This window comes from Leptonychotes weddellii, chromosome 5, assembly GCF_054177405.1.
Source record: "Leptonychotes weddellii isolate Sample4059 chromosome 5, ASM5417740v2, whole genome shotgun sequence".
Taxonomy (NCBI): domain Eukaryota; kingdom Metazoa; phylum Chordata; class Mammalia; order Carnivora; family Phocidae; genus Leptonychotes; species Leptonychotes weddellii.
Genome location: NC_138373.1, coordinates 77,486,372 through 77,492,473, shown reverse-complemented (window position 1 = coordinate 77,492,473; position 6,102 = coordinate 77,486,372). Strand labels below are relative to the sequence as shown.

General features: G+C 37.8%; 1 pseudogene; it reads left to right on the top strand.

Annotated features, from left to right (window-relative positions):
- Window positions 1–217: 217 nt before the first annotated feature.
- Window positions 218–1,013, top strand: LOC102734873 (tRNA-splicing ligase complex subunit RTRAF pseudogene; annotated as a pseudogene).
- The last annotated feature ends 5,089 nt before the right edge of the window (window positions 1,014–6,102 follow it).

The following is a 6,102-nucleotide window of genomic DNA, read 5'->3' as shown; positions in this document are numbered from 1 at the left end:
AATTAAATCTTTTATCATTGTGAAATTTGCCTTAATCTCTAATAATGCTGTTTACATTTTGTCTACTTTGTTATTACTATAGTTACAACTTTCTTTTAGGGTTTGTCTAGTATGTTTATTTTTTATCTCTTTATTTTAAGCCTTTTAATCCTGTTTCAGTTATCTGTTGATGCATGACAGAACATTCCAAAATGTAGTGGCTTTTGGCCTGTCCTCTCCCGGCCGAAGCCCCGGGGGACCAGAGCAAGACGCGGGGACCATGTTCCGATGCAAGCTGACGGCCCTCGACTACCACAACCCGACTGGCTTCAACTGCAAAGATGAAACAGCATTTAGAAACTTTATTGTTTGGCTTGAAGACCAGAAAATCAGACACTACAAGACTGAAGACAGAGGTAATTTAAGAAACATCCACAGCAGTGACTGGCCCAAGTTCTTTGAAAAGTATCTCAAAGATGTTAACTGTCCTTTCAAGATTCAAGATCGACAAGAAGCAATTGACTGACTTCTTGGTTTAGCTGTTAGACTTGAATATGGAGATAATGCTGAAAAATACAAGGACTTGGTACCTGATAATACAAAAAAATGCTGAAAATGCAGCTAAAAATGCAGAGCCATTGATCAACTTGGATGTAAATAATCCTGATTTTAAGGCTGGTGTAATGGCTTTGGCTGACCTTCAGATTCAGCGTCATGACAATTACCTGGTAATGCTTAAGGCAATTCGAATTTTGGTCCAGGAGCGCCTGACCCAGGATGCAGTTGCTAAAGCAAATCAAACGAAAGAGGGCTTGCCTGTTGCTTTAGACAAACATATTCTTGGTTTTGACACAGGAGATGCAGTTCTTAATGAAGCTGCTCAAATTCTGCGATTGCTGCATATAGAAGAGCTCAGAGAGCTACAGACAAAATTAATGAAGCCATAGTAGCTGTCCAGGCAATTATTGCTGATCCAAAGACAGACCACAGACTGGGGAAAGTTGGAAGATGAACATCTTAGGATTTCAGCTTCTCACTTACTTAGTACAATTGGGAACCATGTACGCTCTGGCATGTGTTTGAAAATCAAATGTCACATTTTCAAGGGAAGAATCCTAGAAAATTGACTATGTTCTCAAGATTTACCATCATTGCTTTTTCTTTAATAAAGTTCAGGAAAGTGGGAAAAAAATGTAGTGGCTTTTTTTTTAAAAAGATTTTATTTATTTTTGAGAGAGAGAGAGAGAGAGTACAAGCAGGGGAAGCAGCAGGCAGAGGGAGAGGGAGGGGCAGGCTCCCTGCTCAGCAGGGAGCCCAATGTGGGGCTCGATCCACACTCGATCCTGGGATCATGATGCGGGCGGAAGGCAGACGCTTAACCATCTGAGCCACCCAGGCGCCCCTCCAAAATGTAGTGGCTTAAAGTAACAATGTGTTATTATCTCTCATGGCTCTGGGGGTTGATTTGGCATAGGTCAGCAGCTCTCATTTGGGAAGGGGTTCCATCATGCAGTTGCAGTCATAGTCATATGGTAGCTGGAATTTGCAAGGGTTTGATTTGGACGGTTGTGACCGGCTTCCCCCAGGATGCATCTTTGAAGAGAGTAAGGCAAAAGCCATAGGCTTCTTGTGATATAGCTGTGGAGGTCACATGACGCCACTCTGCCATATTCTATTAGTCCAAAGTGAATTAGAGGTCTGGCTCAGATTCAGGGAGGAAGGGGCTACACAGGAGTGTAAATACTGAGCGGTGTGATTCACTAGAAGGCTATTTTTGAAGACCTAGTTACCACTTGCTCCCTGACTTGCAATGGTTCCCATCCCTCCCACATGTACTCCTCTACCAGGGCCCCCAGCATTTCATTCCTCTGTGGCATTAGGCTCCATCTTAAAATCCAGGATTTCATTGTCTAAATTATGTCCAGGTATAGATTAGGTTTGTTGGGTACATTACTTGGGTACAGTTCCTTTCAATCTGTATTTCTGAAAGCATGGTGATTTTTTATTAAGTTTTTAATTTTAATTCTCTTGTAGTTCACATACAGTGTTACATTAATTTCAGCTGTACAATATAGTAATTCAACAATTCCACATATTACTCAGTGCTCATCATGATAAGTATACTTACTCTTAATTCCCTTCACCTATTTAAACCCCCCACCCACCCACCGCCGCCCCACACCTCCCCTCTGGTAATCATCCGTTTGTTCTCTAGAGTTTAGAGTCTGTTTCTTGGTTTGTCTCTCTTGCTCTTTCTCTTTTTTTCTTTTGCCCTATGAAGACATGGTAATTTTAGAGTATTTGTACTTCTTACATGGTGACTATCTTTCCTCAGAGCACATTTTCCAAGAAATTAAGGTGAGTGATACAGGCTTCTTTTGACCTACCCTTGAAAGTCACAAAGCATCATTTACATTACATTTTCTTGGTCCAAAGCAAGCCACAAATCTACCCCAGATTCGAGGGGAGGGGACTACAAAAGGGCATGAATACTGGGAGTTGGGAATCATTGTGGGGGGGGATATATTTTGTGGCTAGCTAACATGACCTTGTATTTTACATCATAAGTAGTATACAGTTATAAGTAGTGTAATTATAAGTAGTATACAGTTGCTATTTTTAAACCCATCCTAAAAAATGTACTTTTGGAAAAATTAAAACATTAAGCCATTTACATTTAATTATGGGTATATGCTATGTTTTAATATTCCATTTTACTATTTCTTTTCTATTTATTTCACCTATCCTGTATTCCTTTTTCTTTCCTTTCTTGACTTATTTTGTACTGAATACTTTTTACTATTCTGCCTCCTTCCCTCTATTAGCTTGGTTACATTTTACTATTTCTGAGTCATTATTAATGAGTTTGTTGCATCTAAATTTTTGATAATTTTTCTGGCTATATAATTTTTGGATGTTATTTCTTTCAACATTTTGAAGATGTTATTTCTTTCAACACTTTGAAAATGTAACTCCATTATCTTCTGGCTCTTATTATCTCTGTTGGGATATTATGCAAAAGTCAAATTGTTAGCCCTTTGAAGGTAGTCTTATTTCTAAGACAGCTTTTTAGATTTTTCCTTATTTTTTTGTTTGTTTTGCTTTTATCAATTTTATTGTTATACCTCTGAGTGTAGTTTTCTTTATATTTATTCTGCTTGCTATTCATAAGACTTCTTAATTTGTGGCTTAATGTCTTTAATTTGTTTTGGAAGATTACCACTAATGTTTCTTCAAATATTTCTCTGCCTCATTGTTTTGATTATAAAAACTAAGACTTATGTCTTGGCCATAGTCTTCTTCTAGGATTAAAAGTATAAAAATGTATTCTACATTGTTGTGGATATATTTCTTAATTAGCATATAGAGAATTTTCCTATTATTTTTAATGACTATACAGTATTCACTTGCATAAACATTACTACAGTTTACTTAAATAGATCTCTATTGATGAAAATTTATAAACAATATCATACCTCTATTTCTTTGAATGTATTCTTTGCCTTTCTCTCTCTCTCTCTCTCTCTTTTACTTTTTGATAACTCATGACCATTCTTTATGATTACGCTTAAATACAAAGCCCTAACAACTCTCAAAAAGATTTACTCTTTCCCTTGTTGCTTTTGTACACTCCTATTTCAGCAGTTATTACAATTGGTTGTGATATTTTGCTTGAGTGTCTATATTTTTCTTCACAATGTGAATGTCTTATGATCAAAGGTCATGCTTGAGTCATTTTTGTCTGCCAGTTGCCTAGTGAGATTTTTGGAACCATAAACATTCAATAAAGGCTGAATAAATAGATGTGTTTTCCCCTTAGAGATCTTCTTCATGCCTTCCTATCCACCTTGCTCTGTTCACTAATCACCTTATGAGTTTCAATACTGATTGCTGAAAAGGCTCACAGGACTCAAATCATTTATACTCAAAGAGCTGTTTTATTACAGGCAAAGAATTCAGTACAACAATATCTAAAAAAAGATACATACTTCAAGTGTCTGGAGATTTGATGTCTAGGTTTCTTTGTTTACCCATTGCTGGGTGGAATTAGGCATGCTTTGTCTCTAGGTCTCAAACCACCACCATGGTGTGTGCAAAGAACATTATTACCAGGAAGCCCAAAGACTGCTCTTAATCCAGATCTCTTGCAGTGAGCTGATCACATAGGACCATAACATTATGTGATCAGACTTAACTGACAAATCTACCTGGTTCCACTAACACCAAGTATGAATAATAAATCCAATTATAATTAGTAAACAATGCTGATAGGCTGGTGCATCCTGCCCTGAAACAACTCATAGACCCATGGCTACAGAACATCATTTATCTTTAGTTAATATATTAAAAAATATGGACCAAAGATTACTATTATGTATTAGAAAGTTCTGAAAATAAGCATCCCAAAACAGCTGAAATTATTGTTCAATAACTGTTGAGAAGGATAATGTCAGGACACTTCTCAGTTTTCAGAGCACTGAAGATTCTTTTAAACCCTAAACATGGGAAACATTGGTCTTTAATAGGGCTAAACATATTTGTTTCCGAGGTACAGATCTGTGATTCAACAGTCTTACACAATTCACAGTGCTCACCATAGCACATACCCTCTCCAGTGTCTATCACCCAGCCACCCCATCCCTCCCACCCCCAACCACTCCAGCAACCCTCAGTTTGTTTCCTGAGATTAAGAATTCCTCATATCAGTGAGATCATATGATACATGTCTTTCTCTGATTGACTTATTTCGCTCAGCATAATACCCTCCGGTTCCATCCACGTCGTTGCAAATGGCAAGATTTCATTCCTTTTGATGGCTGCATAATATTCCATTGTATATATATACCACATCTTCTTTATCCATTCATCTGTCGATGGACGTCTTGGGCTCTTTCCATAGTTTGGCTATTGTGGACATTGCTGCTATAAACATTGGGGTGCACATACCCCTTCGGATCACTACATTTGTATCTTTGGGGTAAATAGCCAATAGTGCAATTGCTGGGTCCTAGGGCAGCTCTATTTTCAACTTTTTGAGGAACTTCCATACTGTTTTCCAGAGTGGCTGCACCCAGCTTGCATTCCCACCAACAGTGTAGGGGGGTTCCCCTTTCTCCACATCCCCGCCAACATCTATCGTTTCCTGACTGGTTAATTTTAGCCATTCTGACTGGTGTGAGGTGGTATCTCATTGAGGTTTTGATTTGGATTTCCCTGATGCCGAGCGATGTTGAGCACTTTTTCATGTGTCTGTTGGCCATTTGGATGTCTTCTTTGGAAAAATGTCTGTTCATGTCTTCTGCCCATCTCTTGATTGGATTATTTGTTCTTTGGGTGTTGAGTTTGATATGTTCTTTATAGATTTTGGATACTAGCCCTTTATCTGATATGTCGAACCACAGACCTGTACCTCTGAAACAAATAATATATTATATGTTAAAAAAAAAGAAGAGAGTAGGAAGGGAAAAATGAAGGGGGGGAAATTGGAGGGGGAGATGAACCATGAGAGACTATGGACTCTGAGAAACAAACTTAGGGTTCTAGAGGGGAGGGGGATGGGGGATGGGTTAGCCTGGTGATGGGTATTAAAGAGGGCACGTACTGAATGGAGCACTGGGTGTTATACGCAAACAATGAATCATGGAACATTACACCAAAAACTAATGATGTAATGTATGGTGATTAACATAACATAATAAAATTTTTAAAATGTAAAAAAAATTAAAAAAAAATAGGGCTAAACATAAGCTTCCCTGCAAATAAATCCAGCCAAACTTTGAAATATATTTTTGGGGAAATAACTACCTATTCTTGAAATCACAGCTAGCCATCATCCATTCTAAGAGATTAAGTCAGACCAAGAGAAGTTAAAACTTAATTGAACAGACTTCAGGTATTGTTAGTGATGACTCCTTGCAATCCTTACCACCCCTCAGATCTCATTTCAGGTCCTACTTAATTATATAATCTCAAGAATGCAGGGGACCTTAATTTATCTGAAGCTTACTTTCTCTTAATCATGATGTTTGTGCTCATTTTAATACAAATACTAAAAGGCAGGTCTATCTCATTTCCACTGGAAAAAAATTCCTAAGTTTCCTCAAAGCCTCCATATTTTAGTAT